At 41.1% G+C, this 22,219-nt stretch overlaps 1 pseudogene; it reads left to right on the forward strand.

Moving 5' to 3' along the window:
* The first annotated feature begins 1,549 nt into the window (after positions 1-1,549).
* On the forward strand, positions 1,550-21,379 carry LOC117999720 (annotated as a pseudogene).
* The last annotated feature ends 840 nt before the right edge of the window (positions 21,380-22,219 follow it).

The following is a 22,219-nucleotide window of genomic DNA, read 5'->3' on the forward strand; positions in this document are numbered from 1 at the left end:
CTGACTCAGGCTCAATCTCACAACCCTGAGATCATGACCTGAGCCAAAATCAAGAGTCACACGCCCAACTGACTGAGCCACCCAAGCTCCCCGATACTTGAACATTTTAAAGAATATCCCACCATGAGGTGGTCCAATAGATGCTTAAAATCTTCCAGGACCAGTAACTTTCAGACTCCGCATTCAACCCTTGTATTCATTCAGGCAGTATATATAAGGCCACGTGTCTAGGAACACGAACAAGACCTGCTCTGAAGAGGTAGCTCCAAGAGTGCAATGGTGTAGGAGTCAGGGAAAGTTTCCTTGAGATGGTAGCAGTTGAAGTTGTAGCCGGCTTGCAGGGCTCCAAGAGCACCTGGCTCTGGGGTTCCCAGCGGCTCATCACTGACAAAAGGCAGACAACTGAGTGGTGGTGAAAGGAGAAAGGAATTTACTTCAGAGGCCAATACTGGGAAGACAGTGGACTAGCATCTCAAAGACTGTCTCCAAGGTGCTGAAAATACTTCCAGGTTTAGCAATTGCAAAGACGAGGTCATGATCAGAAAGAGGCTGATGTACACAAGAGCATGACGGAAGAGCCAAAAGGGTTGGCTGACAGCAGCTGGGGATTGGAACTGGAGATGAACACGTTTCTTTTACCACATCAAAAATAGGTTCTTTTATTGATGTAAATCAGTCAAAGGATCCTGAAGGCCTTTGAATATTTTATTACTTGGTACAGGACCTGAAATGTTTAGTTTTTAGTCTTATTGGATTACATTTCAAAATTAAGCCAGTCTAAATTGTGTATTTTTGAAGCTGTTTTTATATTTAATTAAGGGATGAGTTTGTCATTTACCATAGTGGGATTTTTATAAATGTGAAACTTTTTTGTATGCTAGCTAAAAATATTTAAACAGGCTGAGTGGTTATTCTCACTTGGGTCCAAGTGGTTTGGATAGTCCCCACACAAATTCTATAAGTAAAAAGCAACCCTTTGTTGAGATTTTGCTCCAATGAAACATATCAAAGCATGAAAAAATGACTAATAAAAAATCAGAATGTATTATATATAATAAAGAATAAATGTATTTATCAAGACTTACATTTGTGTGTGTGTATGTGTGTGGGTGCATATGCAAGTATTTTAAATTGGGATGTGAATGTATTTCTTATGTTTCAAAACATGGTTGAAAACCATTAGTTTAAACCATGATGATGAGATTTCCTAGGCAGGATATGAATAACAGACCTAGTGCCTTCTAATAATCTAACTTTCATGTGCTCAATGAGTTTTGAGATACAGCCCTACATTTTTATAGTTCTTATTCTCTACTATTGAATTATTTACAGCAAATATTTTTTACTGAGCTTATCTACTAAGAGTGAAGCAAATTCCTTAGACTTCACTGGGGATTTACTTCCCCACAGTCTTCTAGAATACCCCACTTAAATACATGTTGGGGACAGACTAAACATAAAAACTTTTCTACAGGTTCTCTCTTGATGTTGATTACACTCACAATTTCTTTTGTCCTTCATGTCTTCTTAGAAGGTGATTGCTTGCCTTGAGAAGGAGCTCTGTGCAGGGTCTGGGCCCTGCTGTCATGGCTGCTGCCTCCCCTCTGAGAGAGCTGGAGGGTGAGGTGCTCTGCTCTATCTGCCTCGACTACTTGAGAGACCTGTAGCCATCAACTGTGGTCCTGTCTTCTGCTATCACTGCATCATTTGGGCATGTGAATCTACTAGGCAGCCATTGCATTGTTCTCTCTGCAAGGCCATCTTTAAGAAAGAGAATATTCACCATGTGTGGCAGATGGCCAGCCTAGTGGAAAACATCTGGAGGATGAAGGTAGATGAGGAGAGACCACCCAGAGAGGACAGACCACTTGAGCAAAATGCAGAGAAGCTGTGTGGGCTACATTTGGAGAAGCTCCATTATTACCGCAAGGATGACCAGCAAATACTGTGTGTGATGTGCTGGAAGGTCTGGGAGCACAGGCATCATCCTGCTGTTCTCCTGGAGAAGGCTGCACAGCCTTATCGGGTAAGAAATCTGCTGGGCCCTAGCTTCATCCTCATAGCCAGAAACGTTTTACTACAGTGCCTTCAGGACAAGGTCCAAATTCTTTTTTTTTTGTAAAACATTATATTGAAGTATGATTGACATGTTTAATGTAGACATGTCACTGAGTTTGGAGGTAAGTACACTCCTGTGAAACCATCACTATCATCAAGGCCAGAGACCCATCCCTGACCTCCCAAAGTTTCCTCCCACCCTCTTATCATTATATGTGTGTGTGTGCATAGTAAGAACACTTCATATAAGGTACGATCAATCCTCTTAGCAAGTTTTAAGTATACAATACAGTATTGTTAGCTGTAGGTACTATGCCGCATAAAGTATCTCCAGAACTTATTTATCTCGCATAACTGAAACTATGAATCCTTTGACCACCATGTCCCCGTTTCCCTCCCCTCCATCTGTGGGCAACCACCATTGTCCTCTCTGCTTCTATGAGTTTGACTATTTTAGATTCCACATACAAGTAAGATTATGCAGTATTTCTTTTGGTGTCTGGCTTATTTCACCTAGCATAATGTCCTGCAGGATTTCCTTCTTTTGTAAGGCTGAGGAATATTCCATTGATTGTAAATACCACATTTTTTTTATCCATTCATCTGTTGATGGGCAGTTGGGTAATGCTGTAATGAACAGAGGAGTGCACATATCCTTTTGAGATCCTGACTTCAATTCCTTTGGGTAAATATTTTTAAGTAGGATTGCTGGATCATTTGGTAGTTCTATTTTTAACTGTTTAAGGCACATCTGCAATGTTTTCCATGATGGCCACATCAGGCAACATGTCCATCAGGAGTTCTCTTCTTCATATTGTCATCAAGACTTGTTATCTCTTGTTTTTTAAATAGTAGCCATCCCAACAAGTGTGAGGTGGAAGTTCTTGGTAAAGCGTTACCCTTCGAATTTTGGTAGTAGAACTGGTTTGTTCCCATATCTTTTTATAATAGTCTGTCCTGTTGCCGTGATTGTCTGTCTTCCGAGGCATTCGGAACAGGTCTCCGCTAGCAGCGTAGGACTCCAGCACTCTTGACAGCTGCCTGGCATCCAGCTTCAAACTGTGTGTACTCTAGCACATAGCTGTCAAAAAAGTTCTGAGGATATTTTGTCCTGTATAAATTTCCTTCAGAGCTTAATCTCAGGGAAGATATTATTTCCTCTGAGGTGCTAGTATGTTTCCTTCCATCTGCTAAGGAAGAATTAAGCAATTAATTGTTTCTCTTTTCTCCTTGACTGACAGAAATCTTAAAACCAACTTAGTCATTTTCTCAATTTGGATTTATTATATATGCTTTCCTTCATTTTTTGTTTTGATTTTCTCTTTTATTTCTAAGTTATTAATTAAAATATAAATTATATTTCTGATGGAAAGAGATTATAAATATAAATAAGAACTACACCATACATTTTAGTATTAATGATAATAAACTTGTATCTCAGTTCTTAGAAACCATTCTAAACTAGCATAGCATTGACTTTGTTTCTTGTTAACTAGAATGGAAACTATTATACATGACAATTATTATGCTACTAAAGGTCAAGCGTGTCGGTTTCACACTGGAATCACTTTGAACCTCTCTTTTCATAGTGAGGGCATTTTCATGTTCACCTTGACCATATCCCTGTTAATTCCACAGGGTAAAATTTTAAACCAACTGAAGATTCTGAAGGGAGACAGGGATAGGATTGAGAAATTTCAGTCTACAGGAGAAGATGAGCTTGAGGCCCTGCTGGTGAGCAAAGTCTCTGACATGTGTGGGTGGCAGAGTGGGGGGTATTGAGGAGAGGGGAGGAGGGTGACCCAAGGGATCCCTGTTGTGAACTCCTCCCCAGAAGATCTCACACACGTCCTGTTGCCTCCGAGACTCTCAGAAGAAGCCCCTTTCTCTTTCTGCTTTTCCTGTAGACAAAATTCCAGAACCACAGGCAGGGCCACCAGTTCTTGAGAGAAAGAAAGCAGTGCCTGTTGGAGCTGCTGGAAGGGATCGAGCAAGAGCTTGCTGAAGGGAGGAACAGCCATGTCACCAAGGGCTCTGAGGAAGTCTTCCGACTTGGGACCCTGATTTCTGAGTTGGAAAAAAAGGCTTAGCAGCCAGCAGTTGAGCTTTTGCAGGTGAGGAACCAACTAAACTATATCCAAATCCTCTTGCTCTAAGCGGCAGTGTAGCCCCTCCATTAGCACGAGATTTGGACCAGGAGTCAAGAGAGAAAAGCTTTGGAATGCCTGGGTGGCTCAGTCAGTTGAGCATCTGCCTTCGGCTCAGGTCATGATCCCAGGGTCCCGGGATCGAGTCCCCTATTGGGCTCCCTGATCGGGGGGAGCTGCTTCTTTGCCTTCTGCTCCCCCCGCTTGTTCTCTCTCTGACAAATAAATAAAATCTTTTTAAAAAAGCGAAAGAGAAAAGTCTTATTCTCATTTATTGAGGTCGTTGATAAGCCTTAGTCAGCCAACCAATAGGATTAGGTCCCAAATTTCAGTGGGCAGGGGATAGTAACATGCACAGCCTGTACAATGAGATAGTAAAATCTGCACATTTGTAATTACAACAAATAATCAAGTGTTAAATCTTATGGTCAGACTGGAGGCCACAGGAAGTCTGGAAAAGACCAAGGTGTAGTGAGGGAAGGCTTGGTGCTTAATGTTGGCCTTGAAAAAAATGCAAAGATTTGGATTAACAGAAAAGAGGAGCTAACCGTGGTGAGGTGCACTGGTGAGAATTAGACAAATGAGTATGGTAGTCACAAGGTGGGTGCAGGTTGTGTGGAAGACAGGACGAGCACACAGACTTCAGGGAGCCACATTTCCGGGGCGGATGTTACAGGGAGGATGAGATAGATACGATGGGGCCAGCTGAGCTGAGGCTTTCCAACCTAGGCTGAGACCTTGAAGGAACTCTTGATAGATCAGGGAAGGTTCCCTGGATGGAACAGACTGGGACTTAGATGGAGGAACGGAGGGGGAGCATGTGTGGGTAGAAACGGATACCCTCCGCGGGGCGGCCCAGGTCTAGGCCTGTCAGAATAAATCTTGGCCTGGTTTTGTTGTGCACCCAGTCCCTGATGCACACACAGTAGGGAAATGTGGCGGCTCCTGGATCCTTCTATCCATGATGTGTCTGTTTTCTCTTCCTTTCCAGGACCCCAGTGACCTAGTAAGCAGGTAAGAGCTGCCTGGCTTTTTTTTTAAAACTACTTAGGTGGCCCTTTGTTTTCTTTTTCCCAAATTATTGAAATTTGACTAGGGTAGAAAAAAGATAGTTCCAAGAGAGTTCTTCTACTCAAGTTGAAAGGTGTTCCATGGAATGACTGGAATTTCTATAAAGTTTACTGTCATGGAACTTGTGTTAGGACCGTAGCGGCATGAGATAGAAATGAAGTGGGAGGAGATCTGGAGGAGTATTAGAGAAAATTTAGGATCCACATTTCTTTTTTTTTTTTAATTCAATTAGCCAACATATAGTACATCATTGGTTTCAGATGCAGAGTTCAATGATTCATTATCTGTATGTAACACCCAGTGCTCATCACACCACGTGCCCTCCTTAATGCCAGTCACCCATTTTTTCCCACAATTTCCTTTCTTTCTTCCCATTCCTGCCTGGATCCCAGCTGTCACTCCTGGCCACAGTTTCCCCGACATTCTGTAGGAGGACACTAACATGGACCTTACGGGCAATTACTTCTCCTGCAGTGTGTGCCAGACACTTACGCTGACAGCTTTCACTCATACCCACAGAAGATGCAGAAGCTTCGAATAAAAGGCAAGAATTTGATACTACACAGTTGGTACCTGGAGATGTGTAAGACTGTTGGCATCTAGAGCATGTACTGTAGCCCACACACTGGGCAGACACGAGGGTGACGAGAAGGCTAGCTGGGGACACAGGACACACACATTAGGGATGAACAATTACATAAGAAATGAGGGTAACAGGTCTTGCCCTGAAGCATTTTGTCTGATACTAGTAAAGTTATTTTAGCTTTCTTTTGATTAGTATCTGCATGGTATTTCTTTCTCTATCCTTTAACTCTCATCCTTTATGTGTTATTTTTATTTACTTTGTTATTATTTTTTATATAATCATGAAAAGGATGTTATCTGAAAGATGCATTACACACAGTGTAGTTTCAAGTCATTAAGCATACATCCTTTCCCATATGCTTCTACACTAACTACAAACACTTGAATCTTTTTTTACCTATTTGTTTTATAGTTTTTTAAGTTTTTATTTGAATTTGAGTTAGTTAACATACAGTGTAATATTAGTTTCAGGAGTACAATACAGTAACTCAATAACATCGCAGGATACAAAATTGAGGTAGAGAAATCTATTACATTTATATACACCAATAAGGAAGCAGCTGAAAGAGAAATCAAGGAATTTATCCATTTACAATTGCACCAATAACGATAAGATACCTAGGAATATTATTTTTATGTCTCTTTATAAGGAACATAAAATTTTTATTTCAATAAATCCACTCTTTTTTTTTTTTTAAGAGAGAGAGCACAAGCGGGGGGAGGGGGAGAGGGAGAGAGAGGATCTCAAGCAGACTTCCTGCTGAGCTCAGAGCCTGATTCGGGGATTGATCTCACCACCGTGAACTCAGGACCTGAGCCCAAACCAAGAGTTGGACACTTAACCAACTGAGCCACCCAGGTGTCCCCTCATTTTTTTTCCACTCTATTTTTAATTGGAAAATTTAGTATTTATGTATTCTGGAATGTCACCATTTTTGTTTACATTTTCTTTTTTTTTTTTAAAGATTTTATTTATTTATTTGACAGAGAGAGACAGTGAGAGAGGGAACACAAGCAGGGGGAGTGGAAGAGGGAGAAGCAGACTTCCCGCTGAGCAGGGAGCCCGATGTGGGGCTCGATCCCAGGACCCCGGGATCATGACCTGAGCCGAAGGCAGATGCTTAACGACTAAGCCATCCAGGTGCCCCATGTTTACATTTTCAAAAGCGTTTGCATAGTTGTTCAAAATAATGTTCTTAAATTTAATTTCCTTTTTATATCTGAATATTTTTCATTTCTTACTTGGTGTATTTCTACTTTTGTCTCCTCTACTTACCTGCCTTTTTCCCCCCTATATTTAATTTTTTTTTCTATGAGCCCTGCTTTTGATGAATACCATAATTTTGAGTGTATAGTACTTTCACTACTGTTGTTTTCTAGGTATTTTGAAATTCTGACCTTGGTTTGCTCTTTAGCATAAAATTTGTTTAAGAAAGAGGATATTTGTCAGTGGTGCTGGGTTTGTTTTTCCCTAATAGTTTGTGTTTCATAGATTTTAAATATTGTGATCAGATTAAGTTGTTGATCTTTCTACCTTTTGCATTTTATCAAGGCATTCTGTAAATTTTTGTAACCATTACAAACACTCAAATGTCCTTGGAATAGGATTTGATATATCTCCATGAGGTTTCCCTTAGTAATTTTGTTATTAAGGTGTTTTGTATTAATACATATATATTTTTTTTACTTCTTGAGATGTCATGGACTAAGACAGGTCAGCCCAAGATTCCTACTAGCAATCAATTCTTACCCATTTTTTATTCTGATAGTTTTTGCTTTTCTATATTTTGATGCTTTTTCTCCCTGTGGGATGTTGAATGGAAGTTGTTTTTCAATTGTGGATTATAATATTCTTAGTAACATAAAATACTTTGTTGTCTTATTTAATATCTTTCTGACTTGAATTCAATCCTTTCTGATAATAAGATTAAGACTTCATATTTCTTTCATTTTGTATTTAGGTTATGTATCTCTGCTCAGCTAAATTTAAAGCTCATATATAAATAAATAAATAAAGCTCATATATATATAAATATATATATTCCTTAAATCTTCTTAATTTTTTTTGGCTTTTTTTTAACTTATTTTATTTAAATTCAATTAGTTAACATATAGTGTATCATTAGTTTAAGATATAGAGTTCAGTAATTCATTAATTGCATATAGTACCCAGTGTTGGGACACCTGGATGGCTCAGTCGGTTAAGCGTCTGCCTTCATCTCAGGTCATGATCCTGGGGTCCTGGGATCCAGCCTCACATCAAGCTCTCTGCTCAGTGAGGAGCTTGCTACTCCTTCTTCTGCCTGCTGCTCCCCCTGCTTGTGCTCTCTCTCTCTGTGTCAAATAAATAAAATCTTTAAAAAAAATACCCAGTGCTCATCACATCACGTGCCCTCCTTAATGCCCATCACCCAGTTACCTCATGCCCCCATCTACTTCCCCTCCAGCAACCCTCAGTTTATTTCCTATAGTTAAGAGTCTCTTACGGTTTGTCTCCCTCTCTGATTTCATCTTATTTTATCCCTCCTTTATCCTATGATCCACTGTTTTGTTTCTTAAATTCTACCATATGAGTGAAACCATATAATTGTCTTTCTCTGATTAACTTATTTCGCTCAGCATAATACCGTCCAGTTTTTTTGTTTCGTTTTTTAAGATTTTATTTATTTGACAGCGAGAGATACAGCAAGAGAGATACAGCAAAGAGAGGGAACACAGCCGGGGGAGTGGGAGAGGGAGAAGCAGATTCCCCGCTGAGCAGGGAGTCCGATGCGGGGCTTGATCCTAAGACCCTGGGAATCATGACCTGAGCCGAAGGCAGATGCTTAATGACTGAGCCACTCATGTGCCCCAATACCGTCCAGTTCTATCCATATCAGTGTAAATGGTAAGATTTCATCCTTTCTGATGGCTGAGTAATACTCCATTGTTTATATGAACCACATCTTCTTTATCCATTCATCTGTTGATGGACATCTCAGCTCTTTCCATGTTTGGCTATTGTGGACATTGCTGCTATGAACATTGGGGTGCAGGTGCCCCTTCTTTTCACTACATCTGTATCTTTGGGGTAAATACCTGGTAGTGCAATTGCTGGGTCCTAGGGTAGCTCAATTTTTAAATTCTTGAGGAACTTCCATACTGTTTTCCAGAGTGGCTGTACCGGCTTGCATTCCCACCTACAGTATAAGAGGATTACCCTTTCTCCACATCCTTGCCAACACTTGTTCCCTGCCTTGTTAATTTTGCCATTCTAACTGGTGTGAGGTGATATCTCATTGTAGTTTTGATTTGTATTACCCTGATGGCAAGTGATGTAGAGCATTTTTTCATGTGTCTGTTGGCCGTTTGTATGTCTTCTTTAGAGAAGTGTCTGTTCATGTCTTCTGCCCATTTCTTGATTGGATTCTTTGTTTTTGTGTGTTGAATTTGATAAGTTATTTATAGATCTTGGATACTAACACTTTATCTGATATGTCACATGCTAATATCTTCTCCCATTCCATAGGTTGCCTTTTAGTTTGGTTGACTGTTTCCTTTTCTGTGCAAAAGCTTTTTATTTTGATGAAGTCCCAATAGTTCATTTTTGCCTTTGCTTCCCTTGTCTTTGGAGACGTGTCTAGCAAGAAGTTGCTGTGGCTGAGGTCACAGAGGTTGCTGCCTGTGTTCTCCTCTAGGATTTTGATGGATTCCTGTCTCACATTTAGGTCTTTCATCCATTTTGAGTCTATTTTTCTGTATGGTGTAAGAAAATGGTCCAGTTTCATTCTTTTGCATGTGGCTGTCCAATTTTCCCAGCACCTTCTATTGAAGAGACTGTCATTTTTCCATTGGATATTCTTTCCTGCTTTGTTGAAGATTAGTTGACCATAAAGTTGAGAGTCCATTTCTGGGGTTCCATTGATCTATGTATCTGTTTTTGTGCCAGCACCATACTGTTTTGATGAGTACAGCTTTGTAACATAGCTTGAATTTTGGCATTGTGATGCCACCCATTTTGTTTTTCTTTTTCAACATTCCTTTGGCTATTTGTGGTCTTTTCTGGTTCCATACAAATTATAGGGTTATTTGTTCCAGTTCTGTGAAAAAAAAGTTGATGGTATTTTGATAGGAATTGCATTGAATGTGTAGATTGCTCTGGGCAGCATAGACATTTTAACAATATTTGTTCTTCCAGTCCATGAGCATGGAATGTTTTTCCATCTCTTTGTGTCTGCCTCAAATTCTTTTATGAGTGTTCTGTAGTTTTCAGAATACAGATCCTTTACTTCTTTGGTTAGGTTTACTCCTAGTTATCTTATGGCTTTTGGTGCAACTGTAAATGGAATCGATTCTTTAATTTCTCTTTCTTCAGTCTTATTGTTAGTATATAGAAATGAAACTGACTTCTGTGCATTCATTATATGTTCTGCCACGCTGCTGAATTCCTGTATGAGATTTAGCAATTTTGGGGTGGAGTCTTTTGGGTTTTCCACATAGAGTTTCATGTCATCTGCAAAGAGTGACTGTTTGACTTCTTTGCCAATTTGGATGCCTTTTATTTCTTTTTGTTGTCTGATTTCTGAGGCCAGGATTTCTAGTACTATGTTGAACAACAGTGGTAAAAGTGGACATCCCTGTCACATTCCTGACCTTTGGGGAAAAGCGCTCAGTTTTCCTTCATTGAGAATGATATTACCTATGGGCTTTTTGTAAATGGCTTTTATGATATTGATGTATGTTTCCTCTATCCCTACACTGTGGAGAGTTTTAATCAGGAAAGGATGCTGTATTTTGTCAAATGTTTTTTCTGCATCCATTCAGAGGCTCATATGGTTCTTGTCCTTTCTTTTATTAATGTGATGTATCAGGTTGATTGATTTGCAAATGCTGAACCACCTTGCAGCCCAGGAATAAATTCCACTTGGCTGTGGTGAACAATCCTTTTAATGTACTGTTGGATCCTGTTGGTTAGTATCTTGTTGAGTATTTTGGCATCCATGTTCATCAGGGATATTGGTCTGTAATTCTCCTTTTAATGGGGTATTTGTCTGGTTTTGGGATCAAGTTAATGTTGGCCTCATAGAATGAGTTTGGAAGTTTTCTTTCCATTTCTATTTTTTGAAACAGCTTCAGTAGAATAGGTATTATTTCTTCTTTAAAAGTTTGGTAGAGGGGCGCCTGGGTGGCTCAGTCGTTAAGCGTCTGCCTTTGGCTCAGGTCATGATCCCAGGGTCCTGGGATCGAGCCCTGCATCAGGCTCCCTGCTCCGCAGGAAGCCTGCTTCTCCCTCTCCCACTCCCCCTGCTTGTGTTCCCTCTCTCGCTGTCTCTCTCTGTCAAATAAATAAATAAAATCATAAAAAAAAAAAAAAGTTTGGTAGAATTCCCCTGGGAAGCCATCTGGCCCTGGACTCTTGTTTTTTGGAAGGTTTTTGATTACTGTTTCAATTTCCTTGCTGGTTATGTGCCCGTTCAGATTTTCTATTTCTTCCTGTTTCAGTTTTGGTAGTTTATAAGTCTCCAAGAATGAATCCAATTCTTCCAGATTGCTTAATTTGTTGGCATATAGTTGCTCATAATATGTTCTTATAATTGTTCGTATTTCCTTGGTGTTGGTTGTGATCGCTCCTCTTTCGTTCATGGTTTTTTTTATTTGGATTATTTCCCTTTCTTTTTGATAAGTCTGGCTAGGGATTTATCAATCTTATTCTTTCAAAGAACCAGCTCCTAGTTTCGTTGATCTATTCTACTCTTCTTTTGGTTTCTATTTCATTGATTTCTGCTTTAATCTTTATTATTTCTCTTCTCCTGCTGGATTTAGGCTTTATTTCCTGTTCTTTCTCCATCTCTTTTAGGTGTAAGGTTAGGTTGTGTATTTTGAGACTTTTCCTATTTCTTGAGAAAGGCTTGCATTGTTATATCCTTCCCTTTTAGGACCACCTTTGCTGCATCCCAAAGGTTCTGAACAGTTGTGTTTTCATTTTCATTTGTTTCCATGAATTTTTTAAATTCTTCTTTAATTTCCTGGTTGACCCATTCATTCTTTAGTAGGATGATCTTTAACCTCCAAGTATTTGAGTTCTTTCCAAATTTCCTCTTGTGATTAAGTTCAAGTTTCAAAGCACTGTGGTCTGAGAATATGCAGGGAATAATTCCAATCTTTCGGTACCAGTAGAGACCAGATTTGTGCCCCAGTATGTGATCTACTCCGGAGAATGTTCCATGTGCACTCTTGAAGAATATGTATTGTGTTGCTGTAGAATGGAATGCTCTAATATATCTGTGAAGTCCATCTGGTCCAGTGTGTCCAAAGCCCTTGTTTTCTTATTGATCTTCAGCTTAGTTGATCTGTTCATTGCTGTGAGTGGGGTGTTAAGTCCCCTACTCTAATTGCATTATTATCAATGTGTTTCTTTAATTTTGTTATTAAGTGGTTTATATAATTGGCTGCTCCCAAGTTAGGGGCATAAATATTTACAATTGTTAGAGCCTCTTGTTGGATAGACCCTTTAAGTATGTTATAGTTTCCCTCTTCATCTTTTATAGTCTTTGGTTTAAAATCTGACAAATTTAAAGGTTTTTTTTTTTTTTTAATTTTATTATGTTATGTTAGTCACCATACAATACATCATTAGTTTTTGATTTAGTGATCCACGATCCATTGTTTTCGTATAACAGCGAGTGCTCCATGCAGAAGTGCCCTCCTTAATACCCATCACCGGGGTAACCAATCCCCCCTCCCCTCTAAAACCTTGTTTGTTTCTCAGTTCCATAGACTGTCATGGTTCATCTCTCCCTCCAATTCCCCCCGCCCATTTTTCCCTTCCTTCTCTTAATGTCCTCCATGTTATTCCTTATGTTCCACAAATAAGTGAAACCATATGATAATTGACTTTCTCTGCTTGACTTATTTCACTTAGCATAATCTCCTCCAGTCCCATCCATGTTGATGTAAAAGTTGGGTATTCATCTTTTCTGATGGCTGAGTAATATTCCATTGTATATATGGACCACATCTTCTTTATGCATTCATCTGTTGAAGGGCATCTCAGCTCCTTCCACAGTTTGGCTATTGTGGACATTGCTGCTATGAACATTGGGGTGCAGGTGCCCCTTCTTTTCACTACATCTGTGTCTTTGGGGTAAATACCCAGTAGTGCAATTGCTGGGTCACAGGGAGGCTCTATTTTTAAATTTTTGAGGAACCTCCACACTGTTTTCCAAAGTGGCTGTACCAACTTGCATTCCCACCAACAGTGTAAGAGGGTTCCCCTTTCTCCACAACCTCTCCAACATCTGTTGTTTCTTTCCCTGTCCATTTTTGCCATTCTAACTGGTGTAAGGTGGTATCTTAGTGTGGTTTTGATTTGGATTTCCCTGATGGCTAATGATGATGAACATTTTTTCATGTGTCTGTTAGCCATTTGTATGTCTTCTTCAGAGAAGTGTCTGTTCATCTCTTCTGCCCACTTTTTGACTTGATTATTTGTTTTTTGGGTGTTGAGTTTGAGAAGTTCTTTGTAGATCTTGGATACCAGCCCTTTATCTGTAGTGTCATTTGCAAATATCTTCTCCCATCCTGTGGGTTGCCTCTTGGTTTTGTTGACTGTTTCCTTTGCTGTGCAGAAGCTTTTTATCTTGATGAAGTCCCAAAAGTTCATTTTTGCTTTTGTTTCACTAGCTTTTGGAGATGTATCTTGAAAGAAGTTGCTGTGGCCGATGTCAAAGAGGTTACTGCCTATGTTCTCCTCTAGGATTTGGATGGATTCCTTTCTCACATTGAGGTCTTTCATCCACTTTGAGTTTATCTTTGTGAATGGTGTTAGAGAATGGTCGATTTTCATTCTTCTGCATGTGGCTGTCCAATTTTCCCAGCACCATTTATTGAAGAGACTGTCTTTTTTCCATTGCATGTTTTTTCCTGCTTTGTCAAAGATTATTTGACCATAGAGTTGAGGGTCCATATCTGGGTTCTCTATTCTGTTCCATTGGTCTGTATGTCTGTTTTTCCGCCAGTACCATGCTGTCTTGGTGATGATTGCTTTGTAATATAGCTTGAAATCAGGCAACGTGATGCCCCCAGCTTTGTTTTTCTTTTTCAACATCTTGGCGATTCGGGGTCTTTTCTGATTCCATACAAATTTTAGGATTGTTTGTTCCAGCACTTTGAAAAATGTCATTGGAATTTTGATCGGGATGGCATTGAAGGTATAGATTGCTCTGGGTAGCAGAGACATTTTAACAATGTTTATTCTTCCAATCCGTGAGCATGGAATATTTTTCCATCTTTTTGTATCTTCTTCAATTTCTTTCATGAGTGTTTTGTAGTTCCTAGAGTATAGATCCTTTACCTCTTTGGTTAGGTTTATTCCGAGGTTCTTATGGTTTTTGGTGCTATTGTAAATGGAATCATTTCTTTAATTTCTCTTTCTATAGTTGCATTGTTAGTGTATAAGAAAGCAACTGACTTCTGTGCATTGATTTTGTATCCTGCCACATTACTGAATTGCTGTATGAGTTCTAGTAATTTGGGGGTGGAGTCTTTTGGGTTTTCCACGTAAAGTATCATGTCGTCTGCGAAAAGAGTGAGTTGACTTCTTTGCCAATTGGAATACCTTTTATTTCTTTTTGTTGTCTGATTGCTGTTGCTAGGACTTCTAGTACTATGTTGAATAACAGTGGTGAGAGTGGGCACCCTTGACGTGTTCCTGATCTTAAGGGAAAGGCTCTCAGCTTTTCCCCACTGAGGATGATATTCGCTGTGGGTTTTTCATAGATGGATTTTATGAGCTTGAGGAATGTTCCCTCTATACCTATACTCTGGAGAGTTTTAATCAGGAAAGGATGCTGTATTTTGTCAAATGCTTTTTCTGCATCGATTGAGAGGACCATATGGTTCTTCTCCCTTCTCTTATTAATGTGTTCTATCACATTAATTGATTTGCGAATGTTGAACAACCTTGCATCCCGGGGATAAATCCCACTTGGTCTTGGTGGATGGTCCTTTTAATGTATTGTTGGATCCTATTAGCTAGGATTTTGTTGAGGATTTTGGAATCCATATTCATCAGGGATATTGGTCTGAAATTCTCCTTTTTGATGGGGTCTTTGCCTGGTTTGGGGATTAAGGTAATGCTGGCCTCATAGAATGAGTTTGGAAGTTTTCCTTCTGTTTCTATTTTTTGAAACAGCTTCAGGAGAATAGGTATTATTTCTTCTTTGAATGTTTGGTAGAATTCCCCAGGGAATCCATCAGGCCCTGAACTCTTGTTTTTTGGGAGGTTTTTGATCACTGCTTCAATCTCGTTACTGGTTATTGGCCTATTCAGGTTTCAATTTCTTCCTGTTTCAGTCTTGGCAGCTTATAGGTTTCCAGGAAGGCCTCCGTTTCATCCAGATTGCTCAGTTTATTGGCATATAGTTGTTGATAATGATTTCTAATAATTGTTTCTATTTCCTTGGTGTTGGTCGTGATCTCTCCCCTTTCATTCATAATTTTATTAATTTGGGTCCTTTTTCTCTTCTTTTGGATAAGTCTGGCCAGTGGTTTATCTCTTATTAATTCTTTCAGAGAATCAGCTTCTAGTTTTATTGATCTGATCTACTGTGTTTCTGGTTTCTAATTCATTGATTTCTGCTCTAATTTTAATTATTTCTCTTCTAATGCGTGGCTTAGGCGTCGTTTGTTGCTTTTTCTCTAGTTCTTTAAGGTGTAGAGTTAGTTGGTGAATTCGGGATTTTTCTATTTTTTTGAGTGAGGCTTGGATGGCTATGTATTTCCCCCTTAGGACCGCCTTTGCCGTATCCCATAGGTTTTGGACCAATGTGTTTTTGTTCTCATTGATTTCCATGAATTGTTTAAGGTCTTCTTTGATTTCTTGGTTGACCCAAACATTCTTGAGCAGAGCGGTCTTTAGCTTCCACGTGTTTGAATTTCTGCCAAATTTTTTCTTGTGATTGAGTTCCAGTTTTAGAGCATTGTGGTCTGAGAATATGCAGGGAATAATCTCAATCTTTTGGTATCGGTTGAGACCTGATTTGTGACCCAGTATGTGGTCTATTCTGGAGAAAGTTCCAGGTGCGCTCGAGAAGAATGAGTATTCTGTTGTTTTAGGGTGGAATGTTCTGTAAATATCTATGAGGTCCATCTGGTCCAATGTATCATTCAAAGCTCTTGTTTCCTTGTTGATTTTCTGCTTAGATGATCTGTCCATTGCTGAGAGTGGAGTATTGAGGTCTCCTACAATTAACGTACTGTTATCAATATGACTCTTTATTTTGGTTAACAGTTGGCTTATATAGATGGCTGCTCCCATGTTGGGGGCATAGATATTTACAATTGCTCGATCTTCTCATTGGATAGACTCTTTAAGAATGATATAGTGTCCTTCTGTGTCTCTTATTACAGACTTTAGTTTAAAATCTAATTTGTCTGATATAAGAATTGCTACCCCAGCTTTCTTTTGAGGTCCGCTGGCATGGAAGATGGATCTCCATCCCTTCACTTTCAGTCTGGATGTCTCTTTAGGTTCAAAATGAGTCTCTTTGTAGGCAGCATATGGATGGGTCCTGTCTTTTTATCCAATCTGCAACCCTGTGCCATTTTATGGGAGCGTTTAGGCCATTCACATTGAGAGTGATTATTGAAAGATATGAATAAATTGTCATCATGTTGCCTGTGAAGACGTTGTTTTTATAGATTGTCCCTGTAAATTTCTGTTGTAGATCACTCTTGGGGTCTTTCTCCTTTTATAGAACCCCCCTTAATATTTCTTGCAGGGCCAGCTTAGTGGTCACATATTCTTTCAACTTCTGCCAGTCGTGGAAGCTCTGCATCTCTCCACCCATTCTAAATGAAAGCCTTGCCGGATAAAGTATTCTTGGCTGCATGTTCTTCTCATTTAGTACCCTGAATATGTCTTGCCAGGCCTTTCTGGCTTGCCAGGTCTCTGTGGATAGGTCTGACATTATTCTGATATTCCTCCCTCTGTACATAAGGCATCTCTTCCTCCTAACTGCCCTTAAGATGGTTTCCTTGGTTCTAATATTTGCAAGTTTTACTATTACATGCCGGGGTGTTGGCCTGTTTTCCTTGATCTTAGGAGGGGTCCTCTCTGCCTCTAGGACTCGAATGTTTGTTTCATTCCCCAGATTAGGGACGTTCTCAGCTACGATTTGCTCAAATATATCTTCTAGTCCTCTCTCTCTCTCCACTCCCTCCGGGATTCCAATTATTCTGACATTGGAATGCCTCATGGTGTCACTTATTTCTCTGATTCTATTTTCATGGATTCTGAGTTGTTTTTCCCTGGCCTCCTCTTTTCCCTTTTTATCTATTATACTGTCTTCCAGATCGCTTATTCTCTCTTCTGTCTCAGTTACCCTAGCTGTTAGATTATCTAGATTGGATTGGATCTCATTGATAGCATTTTTAAGTTCTGCCAATTCACCTTTTATTTCTGCCATTAGAGACTCTATGTTGCCATTAATTGATTTCTCCATTCTAGCCATTGTCTTCACAATTGCTAGCCTGAATTCCATCTCTGACATCTTGGTTTTATCTGCATCCATTTGTAAATCTGCAGCATAAGTCATAATCTCTGAGTCTTTTCTATTTTGGGGCTCCTCCTCCTAGTCATTCTGTTGATGGGTGTTTGAGGGAATGTATAGAGTCCAAATTATTGACCAGAACCCAAGCAAGATGCACCTGTTTTCTAGGGACCTTAGGGTTGCTGGCCTCTTGTTTTCCCAGCCTGTCTTCTGCGGGAGGGGCCTGCCGCGCTGTTACTCAGGCAACCCTGTTTGGGCGGAGTTGCCCTGTGCCCCTGTGGCGGGGGATGGGCTCAATGGGAAGCAGTCTTTGGGGCTTTTGTTCTCTGGCGCCTTTCCCTGGCGGCTTTCCGCTTCTCTTCCGCGAGTCAGAGCAGAAGAGACAGTTTCCAACCCTCTGCCTCAGAGCAGAGAGACCTCAGTCTGTTCTTCAGTGAGCTCTCCAGGCCACACCGTCTCCGTTTCTGTCCGTGCTGCTAGAAACTGCAGCGGCCTGGGTTGTGCGCCCCTCTGCAGCGGTCCCAGTCCTGCCTCCAGGTCGGGGCATGTCTCTGCCCTTTGTGCTTCTAAAACCACCAGCCGCTCCCAGTTCGCGCGTGGGCGACTCCGCCGCTCGGGGTTTCCACCCCAGGGGGCCGCAGTTCACCGGCGGGACCCCAGCGCACCGGGTTTCCATCTGGGAGGCTGTAGTTTGCTTGCATGGGACCGTCACTCTGGGTTTCTGTCCGGGCGGCTGCCGTTCGCATGCACGCGACCCCGCCGGTCTGGTTTTCCACCCCAGGGGCTGCCCTAAAGTCCTTTCCTGCCGCTATCGGTCTTCAAATCTGTGCCCGTCCGCAGCGCGCGAGGCTGTCACTCACCGGCGGTGTAGGATCCCCACGTCCAGGCACCCTCCCGCTGCCGTTTATCCTCCGATACCCACAGAATCGCGGCTCTCTGCTTCTTACCTCACAACCAACCGCCTGCGATATTGTTTGTAGAGATCCAGATCTTCTTACATCTCAGGCTGGTTTCATGAGTGCTCAGAGTGGTCTGGTAGATATCCAGCTCAATTCCAGGGACCAGTTGAAATAGGGTCCCCTACTCCTCTGCCATCTTTCCCCCCTCCCAAATTTAAAGGTTTTTTAAAATTAAAATTTAAAGTTATATTTTAATTTTAATTTATTTGGTATATATCCTCAGGTAATTTCTTGAGAAGTTGAGCTATTAGTAGCATATTTCAATGACCTTCCAAGGCAGAAAATGACTTTCTTTCTTCTTTTAACATCACACATAATTGATATATTGGTGGGTAGAGAGTACTTGGATCATGGCCCTTTCTTCAGAGTTGTGTACATCGTACTCTTCAATTCTTATGTGGTGCTGGCCGCCTGGAGGTGCAGCTTTGCTCCCCACCCTGTGGTGCATTGTTGGTGTGTGTATGTGTGCATGCTGATGTGTGAAATCCTGCCTTTCTTTCGGTAGCTCCTTCTGTGCCTCTATTTTTTTCCAGGTATCCCTGGAAGAAGTTCTGGATTGAAAAGCCTATCAGTGCTGCAATCAAAAAGTGGGCAGAAAAGTTTGCAGATAAACTTCTTTCTTTAGAGAAAAGAACCAGAGGATTCAATGGTAAAGGAATGGGTGAAGGGGGGGGGGGGGCTCTGAGCCCAGAAAACCCCCTTTCTTTCTCTGTAATGTTTCCTTAGGGTTTGATTCTGGCCTTCAGTCCTCATAGCTCCTTGCTTCTGTCGAGGCCATTCACAGCAGGTGGGGACACTGGGGAGGGAGAGTCAGTCAGTCCAAACCCGGGGATCTGTCCACACAGCAGTCTAAGGATGTTATCTGGACTAAGGTAGAGTCAGAGTAGGTCCCAGAGCTGATGAAAAGGTGTTTTGTATCTAGAAGTGAGGTCAAAGAATATTGGGAAGCTATGGATAACATGGATACATGGATAAACCTTAGAGACATTGTGCTGAGTGAAAGAAGGCCATCACAAAATGCCAAATACTGTATGATTCTACTTAGAAGAATTATCTAAAGCAATCAATTCCATAGGAATGGAAAGTAGAAGGGTGATGGCCGGGGGTTAGGAGGAGGGGAAATGAGGCGTTGTGGTTTCATGAGTACAGACTTTCAGTTTTGCAGGACAAAACCATTCTGAAAATTGGTTGTACAACAATGTAGATATGCATAACCCTACTGAACTGTACACCTAAAATCTAAAGGGTAAATTTTATTTTATGTGTTTTTATCATATTTAAAAATAAAACAAAAAATACTGGGATAATTAAATAAAATTAATACTTTGAGAATTAATCTCAAAGAAGTCTCTTTGCAAGTGGGGAGAAGTAGTGTGATTTAGGACTAGAAGTTGAAGATGTAGTGAAAGCCCAGAGAACGTGCTCAAAGGCTCCATAATGAAGCACTGGGTGTGAGCAGCAGATGGGTGCTTGAACGAGTCCCTGTAGACTGGATAACTCGGTGTGTCTCCTGCATTGACTTCTCTGTGTGGCTTGGGTTTTCATCATGCCTGGCCAGCTTTTCAAATAGTTTTAGCCAACAGTAAGAGAATTTGAGCTGGAAGATGTATCAGAATTGTTTACTGTCCTTTACTTCTTCCTCTCTAGGAAAATTGTGGAGGGATCTGGAGTATAAGACCAGTGAGTATCTGGAGGGGATAGTGGCTGATGTTCGCCTCAGAGTAAACTCTGCTACCCTGAATTAGAGCTTGCCTGTGCAGCTTCCCTTATGGATCGGCTCCTTAAACAGGAAGGTCTTTGTGGTGGCTAATGTAACTACGTTCTTTATTCTGAGGTCTCAGAGTTTGAAACCACAAACGCTTCCCCAGCGTCCCTTGACTATAATGATAGCAGCCCCTCTCTTCTTTTCCTCCTGAGTCTCATCGCACTGCTCATGCTCTTGAATTCTCTCCCTGGGCTCTCTCCACCATCTGGAGAGTATGAGCACAAGGTCCAATAAAATCTGTGTCTTGATCCCTGAAAGGATTGTCCCACCATGGCCAGAAGGGCCCCAGAACCTAAGGGAAAAAGCTCCTTTGATATCTTATGATGCCATACCTTTATCCTCTTCTCCCCACAGTGAGGATCGTCCTGAATTCCCAGACAGCCAATGGCTACCTCTCAGTGTCTCCAAATGGGAAGAGCATGCTATTCACTGGCTTGTGGATGAACAAATACCAGCATGGTCAAAGATTTGACCCTGAGCCTGGGGTGTTGGGCAATAAAGGCTTCGCGTGGGGCAAAGTGTACTGGAAAGTGAAAGCGGCTAGGATATGGTGGGTGCAGAGGAGGAAGAAGAAACAGTGAAGTACTGGGGTGGAGCCAGGGGTGTGTTTGGCACTAGCGACCTTGGTGGATTAATGGGCTCCACTGATGGTTATAGTTCCACTGGATATGGAAATGAGAATGAAGAGTTGGAGGAGGAGTGGCCACAGGAAAATGGAATACAGCCAAAATTCTGCCTGGTGTGGGCGGCAAGAGAGTCAGTGGGAGAAGAGGATTTCTCAACTTCAGCCCTGAGGAAGGATTCTGGGATTCCGCAGCTGTCTTCAGCTGGTGTGTATATAGGCACTAGCCCTGAGCCTTTCCAGATCCTGTCCTACTGTCCAAGGCAGATTGGAGTTGCTCTGGATTATGATGGTGGGAAGGTAAACTTTACCAATGCTAGGACTCAGGAGTTTATCTATGAATTCTCCTCTTCCTTCTCTGGGAGAATTTTCCCTTTCCTGTGGCTTAACTGCGTGAGATCCAGACTTACACTGAGACCCTGAGAGAAGGCTTCAATCTGTCCCTTAGGCCTTGGTTCATTCCCAACTTTCCACCTCAGCTAGACCGTTCCTCTGGGTTTCTGAATACCCTTAGATGATGGGAGCAATATGGTGGAGGCAGGAGTCTCTTATCCTCTACCTTGCCTCTAAAACGGGAATAACACATGATCTGCTTTCTCTGCAGGGGAAGGGTTGAAAGGTCTTTAAAGTACTTATTAAAATATGTGCTATTGTTAATCTTTTTCTTCTATTGTCTTTGATTTGGTCCTTCATCTGCTACTGAGATGCAGGTATGAGAAGGAGCAACTGTGTCATAGGATTGCAGCCTCTGCCACTAATAATAGTTGGTTACAACATCCATATCAGTTCTAACAGTAAATATTTTGATGTGATTCATGCCTGATTAACAGTTTTCAAGGTCTGAAATATCCGGAGTGGGTATTGGCTTATCTATTTCTATGTTCTTACCCTTTCTGCTGTAGAAAGTGGGGGAGGGGAAGCCATATGAGGTTCAGGCAGATATGAGTCTTTGGAAGTGAGTCTTATGAAGGAAGTCTTATGTTAGCTGGATTTTGAGATGGTAGAAATAGATATTGAAGTCAAATGATTAGTCTAAGTTATAAACAGCAGAAAACAAATCTGGTTATTTTTAAAAGGTTAATCTATTGAACAATACTGGGGTGTGCAGAGTGCAAAGAGGGAAGGATATCCGTGTCTATCTACTTGTAATTTCTGGAGGTACTATCATGTTGCCACAAAGCCAGAGTAGGAGACAGTATGGGAGCTGCAGCCAGAGGGATGAGGAGGTAGAGGGGTCATCAGAGCTTGAGGGGATTATCATGACTGTCAGTCTGTAAACAAAACACACCATGCTTGACCACAAGCTCGTGGGTAGTGGCAGGGAGCACAGGAGGAAAAAGAAGCAACAAATACAGAGATTGAGCCAGAGATGTGTTCAGGAGTAGCTGTCTTGGTATTCCTAGTCATTACTGAAGGGTATAAAGAAATGAGAATGAAGAGTTGAGGAAGAAATGGCCCCAGGAAACTGGTGGATACAACAG

The sequence above is a fragment of the Mirounga leonina genome, unplaced genomic scaffold (genome assembly GCF_011800145.1).
Source record: "Mirounga leonina isolate KUSES-001 unplaced genomic scaffold, KU_Mleo_1.0 Mir_460, whole genome shotgun sequence".
NCBI classification, from domain to species: domain Eukaryota; kingdom Metazoa; phylum Chordata; class Mammalia; order Carnivora; family Phocidae; genus Mirounga; species Mirounga leonina.